The 14,729-nt window shown below is 38.3% G+C and overlaps 1 pseudogene; it reads left to right on the forward strand.

The window, feature by feature from the left end:
- The first annotated feature begins 619 nt into the window (after positions 1 to 619).
- On the forward strand, positions 620 to 10,629 carry LOC103266996 (annotated as a pseudogene).
- Positions 10,630 to 14,729: the final 4,100 nt, after the last annotated feature.

The following is a 14,729-nucleotide window of genomic DNA, read 5'->3' on the forward strand; positions in this document are numbered from 1 at the left end:
TATTGGTGTGCTATTCCTCTATACAAACATGGGGTTTACAGAGAAATATTTTTTTAAAAAGAAAGAAAGAAAAGGAATAGATTAGAGTCAGTAAACTAACAGAACCAGCCAAGCACACTCTGAGACTTTCTTTAAGTCCAATGTTCTTTCAGCTCTGATTTCAATTTGCAGGCTGGTAGATTTGTTCACAGTTAGGGTCAGTTGTCCCTGAGCTGCTGTGAAGGTCAGTTCAGATCTGGGCTCCCTGCCCAGTCTATTACTCAGATCTGGCCTTGTCTGTTTATCAAGGGGGAAAAGCTTCTGTCATTCCCCTTTTGATATTGTTACCTTGGGTCCCCAGCAGGTGGTGCTATCTCATCACTCCAGTTGATCTTTATCTGCAGCTGCTGAAGCCTGAAAGTCAGCAGGGAGGTAGTGGGTGATAGTAGCTGGTAGCCGCAGTGCCAGCAACCTCCTGGTACATGAAGGAGCTCCACAAGCCTGGCTCTGGGTGAGGGGTATGGTGTGGCATGGTGGTGGCAGTGGCAGCGGCAGCCCCAGTAGCAGCGATCACAGTAGATCGTGCTTGTAGGGGCTTCATGGTCCAAAGTCCTGGGTCACCTCAGGCATGGGTGGGGCGATGGCTGCAGCAGCAGCATCCGCGGCTGTGGTGGCGGCCCAGACCACCATGATGTTTGAGCGGTGATGGTGGCTGAGCTCCCTGTGAAAAGCAGGCTGCCAAAGATGGGAGCTGCAGCCTATGGGAGAGAGCTAGAGTCTTTATGTGTGTTCTCTTTTGCAGAGGGTCTCACAGACCAAACTGCCCCATCGCCATCTTACTGGAAGTCCTTCTATATTTTTGATAGATTGGGTGAATTCCATATTTTGGTCTTTCAGCTCTGAGATTCTTTCTTCTGCTTGGTCAGTTCTACTTCCTATGCTTGTCACTTTGTTATTTTTTTCTTGGATGGAGTTTTTTTCTGTTATGTCCGAATATGCTTTCTTGAGTCTGTCCAACTTCATTGCAATTTCATTTAGTTTTAGCCCTTGCTTTTCTTGATTTTTATTCATCCTATCCATCCATTCTCTGATCCCTATAAGGTACCTCTTAGGTACGGTTGTTCTGGGAGATAGCCATTGTTTGTGCTGCCATAGTTATTCTTTTGGGCACTGTCTCTTTGGGACTCTTGGGGTTACCAGTGATTTTTCATTGGTTTTTCCTCATTTGTGGCAGTTCTCTCTTCTTTCTCTTTAAATATGTTGCTCAGTGGGAAACAGAGAAACAATCCCTTCTGTTGTTGCTCTACCTCCTGGCTTTCCTGAGCTGGACTGTCAGATTTGTTCTATTATAAAATAGGGCTGAGTGGGGGGGGCTGTTATGCTATCTCTTTACAATTTTGAGCACTTATGATGGGGCAGGGGAGGGACTGGAAGGATTCAGAACCCACTTATGGGTCTCAATGCTCATTATCTGTTGAATGGGCCACCTGAGACTCACTCTCTGTCTCCACACTATATGACCTTACAATGAGTACTCTTGTGTAGCTCCAATTTCCTTCTCTGGTCAGATATTTCTCCTCTGCATGTGTCTATTGCCCAGCATGTGGCTTAGGGTGGGGGAGTGAGTTATCTGGGGTTCCATCTTTGTTGTTACCCACCAGGGCTTGTGTACTAGGGGCAATTCTCTCTGGGTTAATGTAGAGTAGCCCCAAAGCAATGCAGAGATTCTGCCCCCACCCCAACAGTCTTAAGATGCAGTTCGGCTGTTCCATGGAGGCCATGTTTGAGCATTTCTCTGTTCAAGCTTTAGGCTGATTGCTCAGTTCCTTTACAAACTAGCATTCTGGTAACACATGGGGATTAAAGGAGTTAGCTCCCTCCCCAGCAAGTACTACAGTCTCTGGATCCTGGGGCTGTCTGAGTCTCAAGGCATTGAAAATCCCAGGGAATTTAAAAACAAGTTTGTTTAAAAACCTTAGAATTGACCGGGTGCAGTGGCTCAATCCTGTAATCCCCACACTTTGAGAGGCCGAGGTGAGAGGATTGCCTGAGCCTGGTAGTTTGAGACCAGTATGGGCAGCTTGGTGAGATTTCATCTCTACAACACATCAGAAAATTAGCCAGGCATGGTAGCTCGCACCTGTAGTTCTGGCTACTTGAAAGGCTGAGGTGGAAGGATCGCTTGAGCCCAGCAGGTTGACACTGGGGTGGCCATGAGTGCTCCACTGCACTCCAGCCTGGGCAACAGGGTGAGACTCTGACTCAAAAAAAAAAACAAAAAAAAAAAACTTTTTATAATTAATAAGTTAATTTAGCAAGGTCACAAAATACAAAATCAAATATGTTCTACATATTCACCACAAACAATTAAAATACAAAATTAAAAAGTAATGCTTTCCCACCCACCTGACAAAGGAGTGCCAAAGGGTTTGCCTATATCTGGGGGTTTTGTCTTGTTAAAGTAGTTTTGTTACCTACCATAAAACCTTAAAAAAGAAGAAAGAGGAGTAAATATAGAGAGCTGTAAGCTGAGACCAGTAATAATGTAGTCAAAGGCATATTCAAATGAGATTTTTATAAAGTTTTGTTTGGTAAAGAACAAAATTACTCTCTTCCTGTTTTTTCCTTAAGAACCTTCAATAAAAATTCACATTTATGATAATAGGCTTCAAATGAGTGTTGTGAGTTTTTTTTATTACTAATGTGCAAAAAGTAGAGAAACAGTTGGGGGTGGTGGCTCATGCCTGTAATCCTAGCACTTTGGGGATTGTCTGAACCCAGGGATTCAAGACCAACTTGGGCAGCTTGGTGAAATCTCATCTCTACAATAAATCAAAAATTTGATGTGGTGGTACAGCTACTGGAAGGCTGAGTTGGAAGGATCTCCTGAGCCCAGCAGGTCAAGGCTGCATTAGCTTTGATCATGCCACTGCACTCCAGCCTAGGCAACAGAGTGAGACTCCAACTCAAAAAAGGAAAAAAAAAAGGAGAGAAACAACAGGGCAAGCCCTGAGAAATACAAATCCTGGCCTGTGGAGGTATATGTACATTTAGATAAGAAGTCAGAAGCCAAACCATTCCCCCATCTTATCTTTTTATTAGTGCTGTTTAGCAATTCCACTGCTGTTCAAGGAACCAGAGCTTATGCCCATGTGTTCAGTCTCTCTTGCTCTCTGGCCATCCTCTATGGATTGGGATGCTCTCTCTTACTCTAACCACCTCATTCATTGTCCTCTGGAAGAAACTGCTGGAGGCTCTGAGAAAAAAATGTCTCATGTCTTATTCCTTGGTGCCTGGGGCACTCTTCTGCTGCCCGCTTCTCATTGTTTTCCTCCTCCATGGTTTATCAAGCTGTGATAGACACTGAGTTTTTGCCTAACTAGCTTTTCTTTTGAAAAATCAACACCTGTTATAGACCAAATTGTGTCCCCTCAAAATTTATTTCTTAAAGCTCTAACCTCCAATGTGCCTGCATTTGGAGAAAGGGCCTTTAAAGGAATAATTAAGGTTAAATTAGGTCATAAAGGTTTGGCCTCATCCAATAGGACTGGTATTCTTAAAAGAAGAGGAACAGACACCAGAGAAAAGGCCGAGAGGACACAGCAAGAGGTGACTGTCTGCAAGCCAAGGAATGAGGCCTCAGGATACAGCAAACCTGCACATCTTGGAATCCCAGCCTCCAGAACTGTGAGAAAATACATTTCTGTTGTTTAAACCCTCAGTCTATGATATTTTGTCTTAGCACACTTAGCAAACTAAGACAATAACCAACTGCCCATATTGTGCAGGTATAAATGATATTAACACTAATGCTACAATTTTAATTGTGGGCATGTAGCTATTGCCCACCCAATCATAAAATTCCATCCCAGGCCTCAGGGCGTACTTCAGGGTTGAATATTCAGCCCAATGTGGGTCAATCAGAGCAGTCCTGGTTCGTGCTGGGACTCTGGACAAGGACTCTATTTTCCTCTAAGGTTGCTTAGTTGATGGAATGTAAGACTGCAGCTGCTGAGATTCATGCTTTCTACCACTAAGTAAGGCTGTCTGAGAATGAAGCCAAGACAGGTTCCAGACTTCATTGTGTGAGCACTTGGCTTTGGCCTCCCCTTCTATGACCTATCCTAGACTTGGTGTTGTGTGAGCCAACAAACTCCCTCCCATGAGTTAAGTTTCTTTCATTCAGTCCTAACTGAAAAAAAATCTGACTAAAGCAGGAGCCTGAGTCATGTCCTGCTGAGAAAATGTTTGAATATTATTTAATACTTTCTAGATGAATAGCAATGTATTATTTAAGTATTTGCAGCAATTACCTGATGCCAATTTTTTTAATTTCTCAAAAATCACTGTAAACCTGGATTTTTTTTAATCCCTCATACAATACCAGGGTTTTGCATAAGCCCACAGAATAGGATTATCCTTTTCACAAAAACATGCCACATTCCAAAGGTGAGGTGCCCAATTTCCCTCAAACTCCTCTGATCACACGTCAGAGTTCTTCAGCCCCCAGCACCACCTTTGCCACAGCTGCCTCCTCTATGAAGTGTGTGAAAGGGTGTGGTCACTCTTCTGAAAGGAACTGTCAAAGATGAGCAAAACCTGCAAAATGAAACCATCATCATTCTTCTCTTACTCTAGACTGAACTAGCCAGATGTTACTTCTCAGTCAAGGGATGATGCCCCTTTTTCTCATTTTGAGAAGATTTCATTTTAGATTAACTTGAAACAAAGTAGAGACACGTTTTCAGTAAAATGTTTCAGGATGGCAATTAGATTTGTTTCTCCTGCTATCATAGTAAAATGAATATGTTTCTTGAATGGGGCAATCTTGGTGTCTCTCTCTATATAAAGATAGATAGATAGAGATATAAAGATATATATATATATATATATACACACACATTTACATATATGTATGCATATATGTAATATAATATATATTATAGTATTGAGGGTTAATAGTTAATATATATAACTCTCAACACTACGACATTTTGTGAGCATATCTGGAATCTTCTGTATATAGAGAGCTCCTTCAACACAGAAGTGCTCCATCTAGAATAAAGCTTACACAAGTACAGTCTTCTTAAGCAAAAATAGAAATACCTATAAGAAGTTTACGCTATTAGAAATTTTATTTGTATCAATATGTATCAGCATCAAGGATGCTGACATGGCCAGGAAACACATTATCAATTAAAAGTTGAATCCCACAGGGCCTAGGTTTATACTGTTATATTTAAATTCTACTGCAGAATTCAAAACCAAACTCCAAACACAACTAACTCATAGCCATACCATTAGGCAAAAGAAAGACTGGAACAAAAGAATGGGGCATATCCAATTTATTTGTATACACAAACATTTTCAGTAATAACATCTGTATGTCTTATATCTATCTCAAACTTAACATGTCAAAAATTATACTCCTGAATCAACCTGGCCCAAAAAAGGAAATAAAAATAAAATAAAACTATAAAACAAAAAAGACTCCTTTACATTCTTCCATTCTTTTTCATCTCAGTAAATGAAAAAAAATTGTATTCTACCAGTTGTTTAGACTAAAAACTGGGTTATTATTGACTTCAACTCCTTTATTTTATAGCTCATATTCAATCCAATCCATTCAGCAACTCAGTCCAGAAGATACTAGAAACCCAAATTCTAAGTCTGATCATTTATCATTAGTTGCACCACAAACAACCTAAGCCAAGTCACCATGAAGTGTTACCTAGATTGTTTCCATAGCTACCTATCCAGTATTTTTGCCTTACCATACTCTTTTTACAATCTGCTCATAATAAAGTTTCATTTGAAACTTGCATTGGATTGTGTCACTACTATGCTAAAAACACCCCAATGATTTCCCATCTGAGAATAAAATCCAAATTCCTTTTATGGTCTGCAGGAGGATACACAATCTGAACCTCATACCCTCCAACTCTCCGATCTCATTTTTTACAACAGTCTTTACCAGGGCCATTGTATGCGTTCAAGTTAGTTATATCAGGGTAACAGCCTTGTTGATTACTCCATTTCTGCCACACTCATCTCTTGGTTGTTACTCAAACATACCAAGTGATACCCTGCTCACAGCCTTGCACATGCTGTTCCCTGTACAAAAGCTGTGCCTCATACCCTTTCCTCCAGATATGTGCATGAATATATCTATATAGAGAGTCTCTCCTTTGCAGAGAGACTGCCCATGACCACGCTAAAAAATAGCATCTCCTTGCTCAGCATTCACTATCTTCCAAGTTCCTCTCCTCAACGTTTATCTATATGTATCATATTGAATATTTATTTGTTAGTGAGAGTGGAGACTATCTGTGTTCACTACTGTATCCACCATGCCTAGGACCATGCTTAGGACTTAGTAGATGCTCCTTATTTTTTATTGAATGAGTAAATAAAGACACTTCCACAAAATTAATTGCTATTTGAAGATTAAAAACAAAATGCATATGTTAGTGGCCCTAACATATACTTTCAGTCTATAGAAGACTGCCATGAATTTATTCAGAACTCAAAATGTGTGTCCATGATGTTTGCTTAGGACCCAGGAGGCAGCATGATACATGGCATGCCTGTGGTCCAAGACTTCGTTCCTTCCTTCCTTCTTTACTTTCCTTCTCTACTTACTTCCTTCTTCCATGGTCTTTTTAAATAATTAATCAGAACATATTTGTTGTAGAAAAATATAATCAAATATTTCAGAGATTGAAATGTTGGCTTGTATGACTTTAATTGTCTTGGTACTATTGCTACATTGCTTTCAGATTGATGTTCCACTTTACAACTTCACCATCAATACTTAAAAGATCTTTTTTTTACACTCAAAAAAGTGCCAGACATTTGTTTCACCTTTATTGTCTTGATGAGCAAAAGTTGAAATTACTTTGCTTGTGAATTTCTATTTCCTTGATTTCTAGTGGAGCACAGTTTTCCTTGTTAAGAGGAACAGTTCACAACTTGCTCTCTCCCCTTGGAATTTTATTTTATGGCACCCAAGGTGTTAGAACTGGAAAGGGTTCGATCTTTTATTTTGCAGATGAGAAGACTGAGGACAGCAAGGTAAAGTGTATTTCTTTTAAGACATTTACCTAATGTTTAACAGGGCTGAGACAAAATGAGGAGTGGCTTGACTTCAAGACTAACTCTCTGTCCATAGCACTCATTAAAAAGAGGTGACTTTTTTCAAGGTTTGATAAGCTTTCATGATGGGAGAAGAATTTAGAAAATGCTTACAGTGATAATCACAGTTCTTACAGAGAGCAATTCTTTGGGAAATTGAACAAATTTGGTGGGGCCTTTGACTAGCAGCACTGGAAATCCCAGGATAGAGAGTTTCAAAAATACACTGAGTTCAAGGACTTTTCAAGCACACACAATAAGATTTTCCTATCTTATGTACATACAGAAGACAAACGGTTTGCCCAGTTCTGCCTGTTGACCATGTGCCCTGGGACTACGTGATTATCAGTACATTGAGGCTGTGCATAAGCAATCCCAGCAATGGAAATCAGGTTTTTAAGATCAGCTCATGGGCTTTTGTAATTTCCTCTACATTACCATTTCTTTCAGTCTCCCAGGCAGAGAAAAGTGTCTCCACCCAAACATATTTACCTGGCCAACTTGGCCTCTGCTTTTTTAATGCATTCTCTCAATGATCTTTGTTGGTCTTAAGCAAAGAATGATTAACCACAACTGCCTCTACAGCATGTAACACAGACATAGTCTCTGTCTGAAAGAGATTAAGATCCAAGCAAAACTGACTAAACAGGCCTGAGTTTACTTACAAAATGGATCTCTGGGAGGGTGACACAATACTGGGAGCTCTGGAGTGAGATTGTGCCAGTGTACTCTGGAGGAGGGACCTGGGCATAGGATTCCATGTTTGAAGATCTGGAAAGAGTGAGGTTCTATCCTTCCAGTGGTTTATATTTTTAAGTTTTGTCAATAACTTATATCACTTGGTGTCTTGAAAACACAGAGAGGGAAAGAAGGAGATTAAGGGTGATTTCAAAGTGACTTCCTTCTGGTAATCCATAGTCTGTTATATCATCTTTCTGCAGTATGCAAGAGATCCTAACAATCTCATGTTCTTGGCTGCCTAAGAGATTAGCCCTTCACAGAGCCTTGCAGCCATCTCTCTGGCTGCTCTTGCACATAACAAAAGCAGTCATTACAGCCTTGGTCCCAGATCTCCCAGGTTGAATGAGTTGCCTGTGTTCCCCCAAGGTCTTTTGAACAACCCTACCCTGATGCCATCAGTCAGAGAAACCTGAGCTTCCCAGGTTATGCTTTATCCCTTGGCTTCTGTACTTCTCTGAACCTGACCCATCTTTTTTACCGTCTTCACTTTTGGTCCTTGAACTGAGCCCTCTAAGTGCTATTCATCCATAAACTCCTATGTATCTTCAATTCCTTCTCTGAAAATTTTCTTCAACTTCTTGCCTTTCTTCTGACAATACTGACTCCTTTACTGTTCTCTCTAGTGAATGCTGTTTGATGACTAGTCATATCTTTTGAACATGACTGTTCATGTCTTTCTTGAAAGTAGGATAAGTTCCTCCATGCTCTTCACTACTACATCCAATTTATCTCACTTCTCACTCTACTTGGGAAGTTCATGTCATCTAACTTTGCCACTCAACAAACCTTCCTTTGTCATCATCTACCAACATTCCAATCACATATCTCATTTTCTAATGATGCCTATAGTACCTGTAACACTCTCTTCATTTTCACTCCTACTCTTTCATCATTCTATTTGTCTATGGCATCTGTGTAAATGACCCTCCAATAATTTGCCTCTGGGTCTTTTGAATGTCTTATGTCCAAAGATCTTATACTCCACCTTTCTTAGCAATCCCATAGTTAATCATTCAGCCTCATCATATCTTATATTTGCATTGTTGAGATCCTCAATATCAAGCATCTCACTCAACAATAGCCATTGTCCATCATTACAGCTCACTATTTAAATTCAATATTTCATTCTTCTCTACAAAATGTAAAATCCATTGGCCATACAACCTCCTCCCTATCCACACTTGCCTGAATAGCTTCACCTCTTCTTTTACTCTATTTAACTTGCATAGGCCATCATTATAAACTTTTTTCTTGCAAACACTTTTACTCCTTGACCCCTCTACTTCCATTCATACTCAGATGGATAAAAACAACAACAACAACCAGACTCCCCTGATTTCTTCCCTGAAACTGAGTAGCTGAATGTTACTGGATAAAACTATAAAACTATTCTGTCTGGTCTTACTTTAAATTTATTATCAAAAGTCATGATTCATCATTCATACTACCCTTGCCCAATATATTTGCTGTCTCGCTTTCCACATGGCTATTTCTTACTTTCTTCTTCCTCCACAAACACTCTTTGCCACTTCTTCCTACCTCTTAGCTGATGACCACACTCATACAGCAGAGAAACCATTTTTTAAAAATAGAAACTTTCTCATTTCCACTGCCAAATCTACTAATCTTCTCTCTTGTTACAATGGAAAGAATGTTTCCACTCTACCCAAGGCCAATCTCTCCATCAGCACTACAGATACTATCATCTCTCACCTTCTCAAGGCTTTCAGTAATTTAGTCTTCTGCCCTATTAATTTCTTCTTTGTTCCTGAATAAGTCACACTAGTATACAAACAAGTCCTAACATATCCAATTTAAAAACCAAAGCTCGCCCACTCCGGAGTCAAAGCTGGTTACCAGCTTAGTCCCGTCACACAGTTGTCTACCTCCTCTTTTCTTTCAGCGTGACAGATGCCGCTGTGTCCTTCGCCAAGGACTTCCTGGCAAGTGGAGTGACTGCATTCATCTCTAAGACTGTGGTAGCGCCCATTAATCGGGTCAAGCTGCTGCTGCAGGTGCAGCATGCCAGCAGGCAAATCACTACAGATAAGCAATATAAGGGCATTATAGACTGCATGGTCCATATCCCCAAGGAGCAGAGAGTCCTGTCCTGGTGTGGTAACCTGGCCAATGTCATCAAATACTTCCCCACCCAGGCTCTCAAGTTTGCCCCCAAAGATAAATGCAAGCATATCTTCCTGGGTGGTGTGGACAAGAGGACCCAATTTTGGCACTACTCTGCAGGGAATCTGTCATAAGGCAGTGATGCTGGGGCCACATCCTTGTGTTTTGTGTAGCCTTTTGATTTTGCTGGTATCCCTCTACCAGGTGATGTGAGTAAAGCAGGAGCTAAAAGGGAATTCAGAGGTCTCGGTAACTGCCCAGTCAAGATCTACAAATCTGATGGGATTAAGGGTCTGTGTAGTGTATTATCATCTACTGAACTGCCTACTTTGGTATCTATGATACTACAAAAGGAATGCTTCCAGATCCCAAGAATGCTCACATCATCAGCAGCTGGATGATCACAAAGTCTGTCACTGTGGTTGCTGGGTTGTCTTCCTATTCATTTGACACTGTCTGCGCCACATAATGATGCATTCAGGGTGCAAAGAAACTGTTATCATGTACAACAGGCACACTTGACTGCTGGAGGATGATTGTCCGTGAGGAAGGAAACAAAGATTTTTCAAGGGTGCATGGTCCAGTGTTCTCAGAGGCATGGGTGGTGCTTTTGTGTTTATCCTGTATGATGAAATCAAGAAGTACACATAACTTATTTCCCAGTTTTCCCCCTGTGAATAGGGGAATGTTGTATTATGTAACTTAGCTTGAGCATTCTTGACAGACCCCTGGCAGCCTATCAATGTCGTCTATTTACTGGATGAAAATGAGAAGCAATAATATTCATTTGACCAATTTCTCTTAAGGCCATTTCCTTGATGATGATGATAGGACTCAATTATATTTTTTTATTTCAGTCATTCCTGATAAATAGCAAATTTGAAGAAATAAAAAGATCGAAAAAAATTGTTTTAAAAAGCTCTTCTTTGTCTTTTCATCCCTTTCCACCTACCTCCCCATTTTTCTCTTTCTTTTAAAGCAAAACTTCTTGAGAGATTAGTATAGTTTTGCCATTTCTAATCTCATCATCTTCATTTCATTTCTCAACTCCCATTCCTTTTCAATCCACTGCAATATGGCTACCATCTTCAATACTCCAGGAATATATTTCTCATCATTGTCATCAATAATCCTAATATAGCAAATCTAAGAGTTGATTATCTATAGTCATTTTAATTTTTAAATTTATTTCTGTTGTGATCTTTATTATTTTCATCCTTCAACCAACTTTTTAATTTTGATTTGTGAATTTTCTGAAATTCTTCCTGTTATTGATCTCTATCTTTATACCATTGAGATCATAAAAACTAATTGATGTAATTTCAGTCTTCTTAAATTTGCTAAGACTTGTTTTGTTTTGTGGCCTAACATATGATCTATCCTGGGGCATTTTCTGTGTGCATTTGAGAATGATGGGTATTCTGCTGCTATTGGATGGAATGTTCTGTAAATATTTGTTAGGTCCATTTGGTCTACTGTGTAGTTTAAGTCCAATGTTTTCCTATTGATTTTCTGTCTAGATGATCTGTTCATGGCCAAAATTAAAGTCCCCTGTTGTACTGAAATCTATCTCTTCTTTCAGGTCTATTATTACACATGCTTTATACTTTGTATATTATACTTTATATATTTGTGTGTTCTGACAGTAGGTACATATGTATTTGTATTATAACTTCTTGATGCTTTGACCCCTTTGTCATTGTATACAATGACCTTCTTTGTCTCATTTTACAGAGTTTTACTGAAAGTCTATTTTGTCTAAGTTTAGCTACCCCTCCTTTCTTTTGGTTTCCATTTCAATAAATTTTTCATCCTTTTACTTTCAAAGTATGTATGTCCTTAAGAATAATGTGTCTCCAATAGCAAAAACACGGAACCAAATATATTGCCCATCGAAGCTGGACTGAATAAAAAAAGTGGTACATATACACAATGGAATATAATGCAGCCATAAAGAAGGACAAACATATGGACTTAGCAGCAACTTGGATGGATTTGGAGTCAATCATACTCAGTGATCTATCACAGAAACAAAGAACAGAGTATCATATATTCTCATTCATAAGCAAACCTTGAACAATTATAATACTAGAAGAAAGAGATTGGCAGTAGTGGGAAACTGTCGGGGAGTGGGTAGGCTTGGCAGTTGAGGGAAACTGCTAGGGGAGAGAAGGGTATACCTCATCAACAAGGGTACCTGCATAATCACCGTTTGTATACCTAACCCTAAATCATACCCCATATCTTTATAATTAAAAAATAATAATAATGTGAGTCTCAACATCACTGATCAACAAAGAAACGCAAATTGAAACCACAGTGAGATATCACCTTACACCAGTCAGAATGGCTGTTATATTTTTAAAAATTAAAAAACAATAGCTATTGGTACAGTTGTGAAAGAAAGGGAAAGTTCATATTCTGTTGGTGGGATTGTAAGCTAGCTCAACCTGTATGGAAAACTGTATGGAGATTTCTCAAAGAACTAAAGATAGAGTTACCATTCAACCTAGCAATCTCACTACTATGGATCTACTCAAAGGAAAAGAAATCATTATATAAAAAGATACCTGTACTTGCTTGCTTATTATAGCACTATTCACAATAGAAAAATCATGGAACCAACTTAAGTGGCCACCAATGATTAACTAGTTAAAGAAAACGTGGTATATATCCACCACAGAATACTACGCAACCATAAAAAAGAACAAATAATGTCTTTGCAGCAACATAGATGAAGCTGGAGAATATCATCCTAAGTGAATTAAATCAGAAACAGAAAACCAAACACTCCTGTTCTCATTTATAAGTGGTAGCTAAATGGCCACAAAGATGGGAATAATAAACAACGGGGACACCACAAAGTGGGAGAAGGTGAGGAGGACAGTTAGGGTTCAGAAATTATGTTAGGTATAATGTTCACTATCTGGGGAATGGGTCACCTGAGAACCAATCCCCACCACTACACGATATGTCTATGTAATAAACATGCAGGTGTAGCCCCTAAATCTAAAATAAAATAAAATAATTTAAATAAACCAAGAAAAATGGAAACAAAAAAGTAAAGTGAGTCTCTCATAAGTAGCATATAGTTGGATCTTATTTATTTTTTTTACTTATTCAGCCACCCTATGTCTTTTGATAAGAGAATTTGGTTCCTCTGCATTAAAGGTAATTATTAATAGGTAAGGACTTACTACTGCCATTTTGTTAATTGTTTTGTAAATCTTTTGATCTTTTCTCCTCTCATTCTGTCTTTCTTTGTGATTAGATGGCTTGCTTTGATTCTTTGTGATTAGATGGTATGCTTTGATTCTTTACTTTTTATTTGTGGATCTCTACTATAGGTTTTTACTCTATAGTTATCATGAAGCCTGCATAAAACATAATCTAGTTATTATAAGCTATCTTAAACTGATAACAACTTGACTTTGATGATATTAAAAAAAAAAAGCAACACCTTATTCCACAACCTCCCAAGCATATTTTGTGTCTTTGATGTCACAATTTTTATATTTTTGTATTGTTTATTCTTTACATCATGTAGCTATTATTATTTTAAATAGTTTTGTCTTTTAGCCTTCACACTAAAGATATATGTGATTTATTAATCCTTATTTTACTTAATATCTCAGCAATTTTCATCAAAATCGACCATTCCCTTGGTCTTGAACGCTTTCTTCATTTAACTTCATGACATCATACTAACCTAATATTCTGGTTTTCCTTGTACCAAAGAAAGTTTCTTCTTTTTCAGTCTTCTTTCATAGGTTCACCTTCTCTGAAAGATCTAGAGATTCTGGAGTGACCCAGTGCCTGATTCTGGAAACTCTTTTCTTGTCAATATACTTTCTTCCTTTTATGACTTAAAATGTCTTCTATAGGATAGGGACTTACAAGTTGAGCATTATATATATTTTAAACAGTCTTACAAAATGGAAAATGAATGTACAAGTTACAAATATGTACAGGAGTGCTGAAAAACTTAAAGTAATAACACAATTACCAATGTCTCTTCTCAAAAAAACCAAATGGAATAATAAGAATAATTAACAATCTAGTACACATATATTTTACCAACCCAGGGTTATTACTCAGTGAAATCCCCAATATTGTATGTGATCATGTATATGAAGTTGTGTGTGTGTGTGTGTGTGTGTGTGTGTGTGTGCGCGCGCGCACGCGCATTTCCTCAAAGAGTGTTCGTAGCTCTTATTAGATACTTTTTGGGATTTAGGTTGAGTTTGTTTCCTGAATCAAATAGTTTAAGAACTATGTTACTAGTTTTAATTGTTGCTATTGTAAGTTTATTTTTGTGGTCACAGTTTATATCAAGTAAATATTTCCTGAGCCAAATTCATCAGGTGTAAATTTGACTGTGCGTGGTATAGTGCTTATATTTCATTTGTATATACATATGTTAATTAACTATCAATCATATAAATAGAAGACAAATAGCTGTATTACTGCTTACTTAATACCATCCCACTAAATTTACAACCACTGATTTTGCACATTGCTCTTACGTCAGCATCTTAAAAATTCTTATATTTGTTCTGATACATTTTCAATAGGTAATTATTCTATTGACAATAAATATTTTCTGCTGATATTTTTGCCCAAACTGACTTTAACACTTCAGATAAATCTGTTAAACCCTTGCAAAAATAATTCCTAAATAAAATCAAGAAAAGGATTTAAAATATTTTTTCAGACCAATGGCAGAGCAAATAAATATTTAAATGTAAAAC

Source organism: Carlito syrichta, unplaced genomic scaffold (genome assembly GCF_000164805.1).
Source record: "Carlito syrichta isolate Samal-C Ts95f unplaced genomic scaffold, Tarsius_syrichta-2.0.1 Scaffold101914, whole genome shotgun sequence".
In the NCBI taxonomy this organism is placed as follows: Eukaryota; Metazoa; Chordata; class Mammalia; order Primates; family Tarsiidae; genus Carlito; species Carlito syrichta.